This window comes from Carassius auratus, unplaced genomic scaffold, assembly GCF_003368295.1.
Source record: "Carassius auratus strain Wakin unplaced genomic scaffold, ASM336829v1 scaf_tig00215781, whole genome shotgun sequence".
Taxonomy (NCBI): domain Eukaryota; kingdom Metazoa; phylum Chordata; class Actinopteri; order Cypriniformes; family Cyprinidae; genus Carassius; species Carassius auratus.
Genome location: NW_020528242.1, coordinates 124,397 through 137,286, shown reverse-complemented (window position 1 = coordinate 137,286; position 12,890 = coordinate 124,397).

The following is a 12,890-nucleotide window of genomic DNA, read 5'->3' as shown; positions in this document are numbered from 1 at the left end:
TGGTATAAATTTATTTTTCTTCCTAAAGTTTGGATAAATATGTTTTAACCGTTTTAACGGCTTTGCATGAAACTTATTTCATCCTCTGGTATCTTGTGCGTTCTAAACTGTTATTACTTAGCTTTAAAGTTTAATTAATTAGTTATATTATAATTGAAACACTGATGGTTGCATGCAAATAGGTAAATAGTTGGAAAGTATGTCTGAAGGACCTAAACAGCTCGAGAAGATCCTGTCAGGTGCTGTGACAGGGAGGCGCTTAATCCAAAACAATGAAGAAATTGAAAACCAAACCAGTTCAGCTGTTGTAATGAAACTGTCAGCTGATTTCCACGTTGTCTCTTTTCTTTTCACATCACCTTAAATATTCTGAGAACTGTAGATGGATAAATTTATGACATTTCCGAGATGATAAAAAGTAGAAATATACTTTAAAATAGGCCTATGTGTTTTTTGTGTTTGTTTTATTTTAGAAATAATAATAAAAAATGATGCCAATCTTTAGTCAGAATAACAGCCTTTTAAAAAGACTCCAGAGTCCAGACGGTAAAATCACCAAAACATTCTTTACTTAAAGGCACAATATGTAAGATTTTCGTAATAAAATATCCCAAAACCACTTGCACATTGTTATATATTTCATGCAGTTGTGCACATTATCCCAAGTTCCCAAGGATTTGTAAATCCAGAGAAATTCAGATTTTAAATAATGGCTTGTCCCAGTTCATTGTCACCTAGCAATCATTTTCCCGGCAACACATGTGGACAAAATGCTCCTTCAGTTAAAATAATACATTACGGCAGTTGCGAATAAAATTAAATGAAAAGTGTTGACTGCAGCATTAAATTTAGATCTGCTCAATGTTGCACCATAAACCCCTTTCTGCGTTTTAACAGTGTTGCGCATTATAAACAATCACACATGAGTTTATGAACACAGCGGCCAATCAGAGGCGTTTAGATGAGTCGTCGCTGAAACATCGCTGAAATTTTCTCATCATAAACAAAAAAATGCAGATGTACATATGATGTAAGTATAATCAGCTTTACTGATTATAAAGGGAGTTTTTTGAGAGTGCTTAAACCTGCGCTAGACTGAAGTCTGAAGTTCTTTGCTCGCTTTTTCTATATAATTTATTCACTGTTTGAATAACTTTGGAAGGTACAGGTAATAATTTTTTTTTTTAATTACATCCTTGAACATGATTCAGACGTCTCTGGATGGTGAAAACGACATCTCCCAGCATTCCACTCTCCTTCATAGCGTCATCCAGCTTCACCTTTGTTATTGTTTTGAAAATGTAACCTCTAAGCCATATTGTGCCTTTAAATGCTACAAAATTTTTTTTTAAAGAGCCAGTAAGATGAAAATTCTAAGCTTCCTATCACTGTTTATAAGTCCTGTATATTAGGTTTAAATCTATCCAAGGTTAAAAAAACATTGTAATTTTGTCAAAATATCATTTTAAAATTACCTCAATTCTCAGAGATCCCCAAACGGTTCGCGCGAAGCTGTTCAAAAGATTCAGTTTCCTTAAACCCCACCTTTCGGTAGCATACTGTGTTCTGATTGGTCAACTGTCAGTTTTGATTGGTTGTTCTGCACACAACTTCACGGTAAACAATGCCTTAGCATCTTTTTGGGGTGAATTATGTCTTATTCCTCTCACCGCGAAGCAAACAGTAAAATAAAAAACTTGAACAGTCTCGCTGCTTTTTCTTCTGTGTGGGCGTATTCAAGCCGCGCGCTTCAGTTTGAATCTGAATAGCGCGTTCAGCGCGGGGGCGTGGTCACATTAGATATAATGAAGGGAGACGTGAAAAACGGACATCGCGTTGTTTTCATATGGATTACTTTATCACAGAATATCTGTTTTCGGCAGCACTTGTTTAGTTTTGAAGTAGACATGTCAAGCTTTCTATAGATATCTCTCTCATGTTTCTTCGTTGAGTGTTCACGGAGTTACACTTCATTTTAATTACGAGTTTGTACATGAGGATCAGCACAAACAAAGGCTGCAGACAGTTCACATACTGATAAGACGCTCGGGAGAAAACAGACACATAACTTCATAATCATACTTCGCGTTGTGATTCGGAGATGCTCGTTGGTCTAAATAAAGTTGGTAATGAACCCTGTTTTATGGCCAAACGCTTTGAAAATCCCGCCTTGTACTCACCGAGATTAGAAAAGCAGTCGTCAGTGAAATGTTGTGAACACAACAAGGATTTGTTGTACTGCTCAGGTATTGTGGTAAAAATTAATTTTAGCCATTGGTTCTTCTGATCTTCATTCTTTGGCAGTGAAAATAAAACAAACTTGCCTTTACAATTAAAAACACACTGTCTCCTCGACATGATGCTATCACACCAACCAGAGCGTCTGTTTGGGGGGGGGGGGGGGGGCAGGTGAGAGTTCCGTTTCTCCCAAGACGGTAGGCGGAGATTATTATGCAAAGTGTTCCTAGTGACGTACATAGAGATGGGCAAAAGATTCGTTTCAGCGATTCAGAGTCGACTCCTTACTTTAGAAGCCAATAATTTTATAAATCGTGTACTTTTTGGTTTAATTACTTTGCACATTGTTTACACTGATGGACAGCTACATCCTACACTGTATGTATTCCCATCTGCGTGGCTTTTTAAATAATTTTAACTGGGGATGCACGATATTGGATTTCTGCCGATATCTGATATGCCGTTCATTTTCAACTCATTTTGGCAGATAACAATATGTAGGCTAATCATTTTTTATTTTAGTTTTTAACAAGAACTAATTTGTTAGAATTAAATAAACAATAATAAAGTTATTTTATCATGACAGTACATTGAAGATTCGAAAATAACTGAAAATAAACTATATATTTATTTACATGTGTTCCTGTAGCTCAATTGGTGAAGCAAGTTTGGGGGTTCAATTCCCCGAGAACACATGATAGGTAAAAATTGGTAGCCTGAATGCACTGTAAGTCGCGTTTGGATAAAAGTGTCAGCTAAATGCATACATTTTATTTAATATTTAATTTTTATTTTTATATAAATCACTGTATTTTTCTCAAATATGCTGTTGTAACTTTCAAATTGTATTTAATGATTTAGCATTTATATATGGTCTAAAGCAAAAGAGCTGATAAATGGTTTATAACATATTACACATTAATGAATAATTCAACAGGTATATATACAATTAAGTGTCATGTCTGTGATTTTATATATATATTTTTATTTTATCTTTATTTAATCAGAAATGCAGTCTTAATATTATTTGTGTATTTGGCTTTCATTTAATTAGAAGTAAACAAATATAAGGATCACAAATGAGGCATCATATTTGTGGCATCACAGTGTGTGACGTTGTTATAGACACCACAACAAATACATTTTCTTTAACACTTTTCAGGGTCTAAGCAGAATTAGTTTAAAATTATTCTAAGTGTCTCCTATTTAATTTTGTTTCTTCACATTTTTAAAGCTTATTTGGATGCATGTATTTTTTCTACTGTGGTTGAAAAATTTATTTTGAGTTTATTTCAATTTCTTTATATGTAGCACTTGGAAAGCAGTACTATGAAGACTGACTTCGAAGCCGTGAGTTGCAGCGCTGCAATCCACTGTCGTGATGTGTGTCGTTCATATGGGAAACTGAAAGTCCTCAACAATCTCAATCTGACAGTGCCTCAGGGCCAAATGTGAGTCCACCATTTTGGCTTTTTAAATGTGTTTTCAGGCTATATCAATCTTGAATGCTTACTTTAAGCAAGAAAAAATGCCCAAATTCTTACCTGATGTTCATGTAACATGACATCCCTTAGGAGTTCTCCACTAGTAGCAAAACAAACCTCTAAAATACTCCATACTGAAGGGCTAGAGAGTCTTAACAACTGGCCTTTGATCTGTGAATGTGATGTGATGCAACTGCAGAGGCAGCTTGAATTCCCTTTTATTTACTATATATATATATATATATATATATATATATATATATATATATATATATATATATATATATATATATATATATATAAAATCATAATTACCTGATCTTTATATCACCTTAGGTCTGACTATCTGTCCTCTTATCACCGGTTTATGATCTGATAAGACTGTTTTAAAACATTTAAGTGTCTTTGTTTCCTTTTTCTAAAATAATGCCTGGAAGCCGCTCTAACAGGCCCAGTCCACAGAAAAATAGACTTGCTCACAACTATCACATATCTCTCTGCCAAAGAATGATTCGGCAGTTTGTTAAAGATCCATATGGCTCCACAAAAGCTCTCCTAGGTCTGCACAAGCCTGGCATATAAACCAGCGTGAGGGAGGAAGTTCCTAAAAGGCATCCCTAAAAAAAGTGTCCTTTTTGAGTGTATTTTGAGTGTGTTGAAAAACATTTAGTAGCTCTTTTGCTGTTCTCAGCTTGATTTCCGTGTCTTATGTCTTTTGATCATTTTTATCTGCATTTCAGTTGCTTGTTTAGAATGTTAAAAAGGTTTGGAGATTGTAACATGTTTTTGAAAGATGACTCTTGAGCTTACCAATGCTATATTTATATCATCATACAGTGTAAAAAACTAACAAACACAAAAACAGGTAATACTATAAAATAACTATTTTATTCCTGTTACAGCAAAGCTGAATCTTTAGTGGTCATTAATCCAGTCTTCCAGTACTCCAGTACTCCAGAAATCTTTTCAAAGGTCCCGTTTTACGCGCTTTTTTGAAGCTTTGATTGTGTTTACAATGTGCAATATAACGTGTTCATGTTTCGCGTGTAAAAAAACACAGTATTTTTCACACAATTCACCTATCTGTATACCGCTGTTTTCACTGTCATAAAAACGGGCTGATGACTTCCTTGTTCTATGAAGCCTCTCCTTCAGAAATACGTAACGAGTTCTGATTGGGCCAGCGGTTCCTGTGTTGTGATTCGACAGCAGCTGAGAGCAGGCTGCCCTCCTGGTAACGCGATTGGACTAGTGTTGAAAAGCAAGTGGGCAGGAGCATGTGCTGGAGCATTTTTACGGATGAGATGAAAATCGCATTCGTTTTTTCGCACAGCCCTAACATCTAGTTAACAATGTTAAACAGCGTTGCCCTCCGCGTTGTTATAAGTTATAGAAACTGTTAAACGCACCAACTTAATAAAATACACTTACCGGTTGTGGTCCATAAACAAGGCCTTCTCCAGACAAAGAGGGAACTGCTCCATCTTTCAAGAATAATCTTTGTGCGAATCCGGCAATAAACTGATTTAGATTGAGAAAGTTGTCCTCAGCAAAATGTGCTGCACGTAGTTTTACATGTGGATTATAATTTTCGGGAACCGAGTTAAACATAAATTGTAACTATTAATCTCCAAGTACAGCGTCCCTGGGAAGACCAAACAAAGATGATTGGACTCTGAGATGAAAATAACAGCGTTTCAACGACATGGCGACAAACACAAACGCAGCTCTTCCTTCTTCTCCGTCGGAACACAACAAGGCCACGCCCCCTTTTTGTGAATTCATGTGGGCGGAGGTTAGTAAAAAAAAAACTGTTTTGGTGACGTCATTACTGCAGGAACTAGAGGGATGTAATCCAAACGGGTCGTTTTTTGTAGGCGAATTCTGTTAAATCAAATATTTCGCTTGGCATTGAACTTTGAGCTTTAGAATTTTACAGATATTATTTATACTCTAACAACAACATTACACACTAACTAAAAGTTTAAAACATGGGATCACGAAGAAGGGGACCTTTAAAATTCTTATTTGGTGCTCAAGAAATATATATATTTTTTATAATATTGTGAATGTGCTTCTGAAAATTTTTGTGTGAAACTGGGATACTTTTTTCTATGCTTCTTTGAATATAGTTATAATATAAATAAGTTAAAAAGAACATGTAGTGACATCATAAATGTCTTTAGTGTCACTTTTGATTAACTTTAATTTAAATATTAAAATATAATTTTTTTATTCAAACAGGATTCGAATGACTCGTAGTAGATGTGCAGAGGAGGATTGACTGGATCTTTGATTATGTGTGTTTCCTGTCCTTAGTTATGGACTGCTGGGACCAAGTGGCTGTGGGAAGACTACGTTGTTGAAATGCATTGTGGGAAATCTAAAGATCTCACATGGTCATATCACAGTGCTCGGGAAACCCCCAGCTTTCCCAGGACATGAAGTGCCAGGAAGTATGGTTGGATTCATGCCACAGGTGAAAGATTAGTAGAGGCCCGTGTTCACCCACAAAGACTAGTGTATGATTATTACCATAAATGAATTCTCTTGAGTTTCATATATTTTTCCTCTTTCTTTTTTCATCTCTCTGCCTTCAGGACATAGCTCTGTACAATGAGTTCACTATCAGCAACACACTATGGTTTTTTGGTCGAATTCATGGCCTTTCGTCTAAAGAAACAGAAACCAGGATGAATTTCCTCATTGACTTCCTAGACCTGCCACAGAAAAACAGCCTTGTGAGAAATCTCAGGTAAAATGATTTTTCATTTAATTCATGATTTTTTGCAATGATCAATGCAGTGATTTATTTTTGTTTTGTTGACCTAAAAATGAAAATTCTGTCATTATATATGCACCTTCATGTTTTTCCAAACCATGTGAGTATTCCGAAGTGTTACAATAGCTATTTGTAAGAAACAGACTGAAATTTAAAGGTGACATATCATGAACATCTGATTTTTTCCGGTTTTAAGTGCTATAATCCGGTCCCCGGTGCGTGAAAAAGATTAACCCAGTAATTTTGTTTTGGTAAGCCTTTTCTGCAAGCATCTGACAAAAAACTAGCGTGTCGGATTTCGCTCCCTTTGAGACATGGCAAAGGGATCTTATTATAAAATCACTGCCCCTTTATCTGTTTTTGCAAGCCACAATGGTGTACCAGTTCTAGCGCCATGGCAAAAGTTCAAACAAAGCATGCTAACTCTTCTATCCTTGGCTGCACAAACGAGCACATAACACTATTTAGAGTCCCAACCTCAGAGGAGACAAGAGAGAAGTGGATATATTTATGTACTGTATATTAACCTGCTGCCACACAGATCTAATATAAACATGCAATTTCTTTCCCAGCTGTTTACCTTCACAGACATAACAGACTGTTTTTGACTTTTCAACATAAACTTTTGTGTATTTAATAGTTTAAAAGCAATACCAATATTTCAACCAGTTCATTGCTTATCTGTGCTACTTATTTTTATATATATTACCATTTCTTTCATCTATTTTTTGTGCTCATTTATTTATTTATTTATTTATTTATTTATTCATATTTTTTTGCTATTACCTTTTTGTAATTTTTTTTCATGATTGAAAATAGGCTTCTAAAGGTGTCTGCAATGTTGAATTAATTTATTTGTATTTTTTGATGAATGTTCATAACTGTCTATTTATATACATTTATTGACTTTGTTCAGTGGAGGCCAGCGGCGGCGTGTCTCACTTGGAGCTGCTCTGCTTCAGAACCCACAACTTTTGATCCTGGACGAGCCCACTGTGGGAGTGGACCCTGTTTTGCGGGCTAAGTATGCACAACGTACCTCTGATTCCAGTATTCATCTGTCTTTACCTTCCACAGCATCTTCCCATCACCATTACTAAGCTTTTAATACATTCATACTAAAACCAACACTACCAGTCTGTCTCTCCTTTATATGTGTTTGTGGATGAATCTTGTTCTGCATTTTAAAAGCATAAGGTTTTTGCCTTGCACCACTCCTTTCTCGCTCTCTTCCTCTCTCAGACATCTCAACTTAACATTTTAGTTTACATTCATAACTGTGTCGTAAATTAAACTTCTTTAATATCCTGTGTTTCACTGCAGGCTGAAACCTAGACCTTAACACCTTACATGAATTAACCTTTGATGATTTAAAATAAACAGTGTTTATTTGAAACATAAATCTTTTGTAAAATTATAAATGTCACATTAATTTAAGTCCTTGCTGAATAACTCTTAATTTCTTTTTCTTTTTTTATCTTCAACCAAACATTTGAATGGTAATGTAAATCATTGCATGACATATTGTTGTTAAAGGAATTTAAGTTTACGTCTCACCTGTGTTATTTCCTGATCACATTTCTCCCCTTCTCTGTCCTGACACTTTCCACTTAGTATCAGTTTGTGATAATCGTGTCACATGTTTGCTTTTTGAATTCATTTCAGGTTTGATTTCCAAGGGAATGTTGGTACTAATAAAAAGTGTATGCATTGAAGGTTGGTTGCTTTAGAAAAAAAGCATCAGCCAAATGCAAACATATAAATCTCATATAAAAACAAAAGTCCCATTTAAAAACAAAAAAAGCACCACACTCATACAACAAACTCTCACCTTCTACAGAATATGGCAGCACCTGGTAGACATTGTAAGAGGAGGACAGGTCTCAGTCATTATTACGACGCATTACATTGAGGAAGCTAGACAAGCCAATACGGTAAGATACTTTCCTGAACTGACCACAAACCTGTAATAGTATTCACTCCTGCTCTTAGTTAACATGATGATCAGTTTAAATGTAGAGAAACAAAACAGAAGTGCATGATTTAATGGAGTCAATCTTGGATTTTTGGTGTGGATGAATCACTCTATTCATTTCTCGTTCACATTTGTTTCTGTAATCCCTTATAATAGTCGTGATTAATTTGCCAATGTACTTTGTATTGTGGCCTATTACGTAACCTCAAAACTAGCTTTTGGCAGAAATGTACAGGTGAGCTTTTATCTTTGAATAAGCAGTCATTTTCTTTACACTTAATTCTGGTTAGTGTTTTAAATAGACTTTCATAGTTTCAGAGTTTCATATTGCTGGTGTTGAGACCACTGACAAACCTGCAAAAAAAAAGGCACTGGTAGACATTGATTCTGGCAGGAGAATCAGGAACAAGTTTAATCACCTGACTATTGTTTAATTGTATTTCTCTTCAAAGTGTTGTTTTTCCAGTTTGTCTTGAGGACATGCCGCCTGTTGTGTTTGAAGCAGTGCATCATTTCCCTGTTGATGTATTACTCTTGAGTCACATGCACAAAAGACACAATCACAACATGCGTATTTACATTACACTCACCAATCCACAACAGTGACGTGAATTTCTAAATATGATAAGTATTTCTTAAACAATAATGCGTTTCTCCTAGTCTTGCTTTGCTTCAGTTTTCAGCTTCTCAGATTTTTCTCCTGAAAAACAAAACAGACCTTGGTAATCTCAAATGTGTTTCCTTTGGAGTTTCAAAAGAGTGTTACAAACTGTGCTCAGGATTAACAAGTCAGAGATCTCAAAATGAGGAAAAAAAAGACCAAATCATGTGAGCCATGTTGTCCGTATTAAATTATAGCTCTGCTACTGCTTCCAGCCAGCAATTGTTTAATTTTTTTCCTATTTTTATTTGTCTTTGGAAAATTTTGCAAGTGAATCATCTTAGACTGATTTATACTTGAATTAATAATTTGCTAAAGATGTTCTTATCCTCAGGCCACTCAATATGTAAATTCGTTTTTTTTTTCTTTGGAGATTTGGAGAAATGTAGCATTACATCACTTACTTACCAGTGGATCTTCTGAACCAACTCTATTATACCATTAGGTCTTCTAAGTTATAAAAAGCAACATGTGAGCAATGAAATCTGTTTTTCTCTCTCTTTAGGTGGGTTTGATGAGGAATGGTCGATTGTTAGCTGAAGGTCCCCCAGATGCTGTTATGAAGCAACACAATGCACCAGTAGGTACACACACACACAGGTCTCATATGCACAAACATCCAAAATTATTTGGTTAACCTTTCAAATGCATCTATGTGTGTGCATTAGACATTAGAGTGTGCGTTCTTGCAACTTTGTGAGGACTCTGATCAGATGGGCTCCAAACAGAGTCCTCAGGGCTGTCTACTTGACAGCAGCCCATCTCCAGACAGTATGAGAGATGAGAGCAGAGAGCCCATACTGAGAAAGCGCACACCAGAAGACATACCCAAATATAAAGTTACAACAAAGAGGGAGAAATTCACTTGCTCTAAAATACTGCATGCAAATATCAGTACAAAAACTGATATGAGAGCGAATGTGGGAAGCCATGCCATCATTTTCAAAAGTCTACATTTTGGTCCGTTTACACTGAAACGCATCCCCAGAGTTCTTGATCTAAAGATCAGAGCATTTTCGAAAGTCTCTGTCTTTTGAGGGTCGAAAATGATGGAGTAGTGTAAGAATTTTTTTTTTTTTATGAAAACGCACTAGTGTAAACTTGTCACCGACACTGGTTTTATAATTGTACCTAAAAATATGAATTTAAAATAGCATCTTTTGATCACAATTTAGACTGATGTTTTCCGTGGAAATGTTCTTGTGTCTCTGCAGCTGACTGGAAAGTGCGAGCCAGACACGTCATACCAAAATGGCGTAACATTGCAGCACTGATGATCAAGACGTTGGTTCGAATGAGGCGAATGCCAGGGTAATGATGTCCTAGTCAAACTATTTATGAAACCTTTGGACAGACTGTGATTTTTACTGTGAAGTTAGTTTTTTTTTTTTAAATGTAACACATTTATAACACCATATGTTATATTAACTTGGTGTTAAATAACCAACAGCTAGTTTTTGTGACTGCAAATTTGACAAATGTAACTTTTTCCTTTTTTTCCATCTTTTGGAAAGTCATAGAAATGCTATCATGGTTTTTTGTTTTGCTATTGGAGCAAATGGGATCCCAGCTATTATAAAAAACTTGAAAGTGGTCCATTTTTATTATTTCTTATTAAGCAAATTGAATAAATGGATGACTGCAGGAATAATTGAATGTTCTTAAATATCTAATTGTTGTCCTGTTGACTATCTTTTGCACTGTGCAGATATTTTGCATCAATGTGCGTTTTTTTTTTTCGTTTTTTTTTTAGATAATCAGAGCATTTTAACTCAAAACAATGCTTTGTGTGTGTTCCTCTGGTTTGTACTCAGGTCTATTTGTTTCCAGTTCCTGTTGCCTGTAATTCAGATCTGTCTGATGTGCTTGTGTATTGGTGGAGACCCTAAAGGCATTGATGTGGCTGTGGTCAATAATGAAAGCAGTCCCAGTGCCTATAGAAGATCACTGCTGTCTTTCCTTGACAACACAAGCATCTACCAGGTACAAACATTTGTCAAACACAAAATTAAAAAAATAAACATCCTATCTATATAGGACTAAACTTTGTCTGTTGACAGTATTTTTTTATTCCCTAAAATAAAAAAAGAATAGAAAGAATATAATAGAAATTATAGACAGACAGACTCTTATTCTCTTACTTCCTCATTTCTTGATCTCACTTCAAAAATTCAGAGGAACAAAAACAACTTAAAAAAACCTTAACATTTATTTTCAGTGTTCATTTCCAGATAAAAGAACAGTTTCCTGTTTCCTTTCTGCAGGTGAGCTTGTCTCATTCTGAAGCTTTTGCTGGTATCCGTAATGGGGAATATTGGGGTGTCATAGAGTTTGGGGAGAATTTCACCAGCTGTCTAACCAAAAGGTGAGCTCCATTGTGTAAAGAAATTTGTTATGAAAATGACCTGAAGATATTTTGGTGTTGTAACCAAAGAATGTCTGCCAAGTTCCATAAACCTGATTCTAAAGATCACCTTGAGAAAGAAACATATTTTCTCTGTCAAATAAGCTGTCTTTTGTTCTGATTGTATATATTTTTAAAAACCTATTTGGACCATTTGACTTGTTTGGCTAGTTCACTGCAAATAACCCATTAAATAAAAGTGATTAATTTACAACTTTGTCTTTAACCAATAAACACTACTGTTACCCATTACTGTAAGTAGATCTGTTTTTGTTCAGTCTCTTTTTTTGTTCATTAGAGGTCGACTTCAAATGTGTGATGATTTTTTTTTCTTAAGGTGTGTCAGATGTTCTTTAGACTCATTCCTCCTATTAAAAGTTCATTTACATCAGCTAATCATGCACACTCAAATATCTTATACATAACACAAACACCTGCTTCAGTAGTCAGAAACACTCGACTGCATCAGTGCACATTAAACATTAGGACTGAATATGCCATCGACTACCTGTATGAACTCCCTTCAGCATAAAAAACGTTCGTGTAAAAGCATTCGTGTAAACAATGTGACTTGTCAGTTGACAATGACTGTAGCAGAGCCACTGATGGAGAGAGTGTTGGGAGAGGCTGCGGGAGTGAATTTCTAAGGTGGAGAAAAGCAGGTCTGTCCTGCCTTTCTGTGTCAGTCTGTCCAAAGGTTTCTCAGTCATGTTTTGTGCATCTCTGTCCTGACTAGAACTTAAAATAAATTTAAATATTACACATATTTAGGTTTTTCTTTTATGCTTTAAACATGGCCCTGAAATGTAACTTATTGGCCCTTGTGAAATTATGCTTATTATTTTGTGTGTGTGCAGGATGCTGCAGCCCAGAGTCTCCAGAGATGTGGTTAATGGAGGATCAGTACATGTTTGGCTGGATCTGACCAGTGAGTTCTATTCACTTTTAGCCCAATCAATATTACTTTGCTTATGAATTCACATGATTACATATTATCTCCACAAGAGGGTGCCTTTTACGTCTTAAGGCAGCACACAGAGTATTAATCTCCTACTGTTGTTAGTTTTATTAACAGCTGAATAACTTTATGGCCTTTATGGTTGTGGCTGAATTGCTTTTCACAGAATTTTGCATGCATCTTCGGACATAAAGTGTGATTCAAAAGTCTGAGACCATTAATAGCTTATATTTTACATGATTATAATTAATCAGTTTAGATAATATGTAATAAAAACTAATCAAGATAATTTGAGTTAAAGCTGCAGTCCGTAACTTTTGATGCTCTAGCGGTTAATAAACAGAACTGCTTGCGTCTTGCGGAAGAACATCGTAGCCGGAGCTACTTC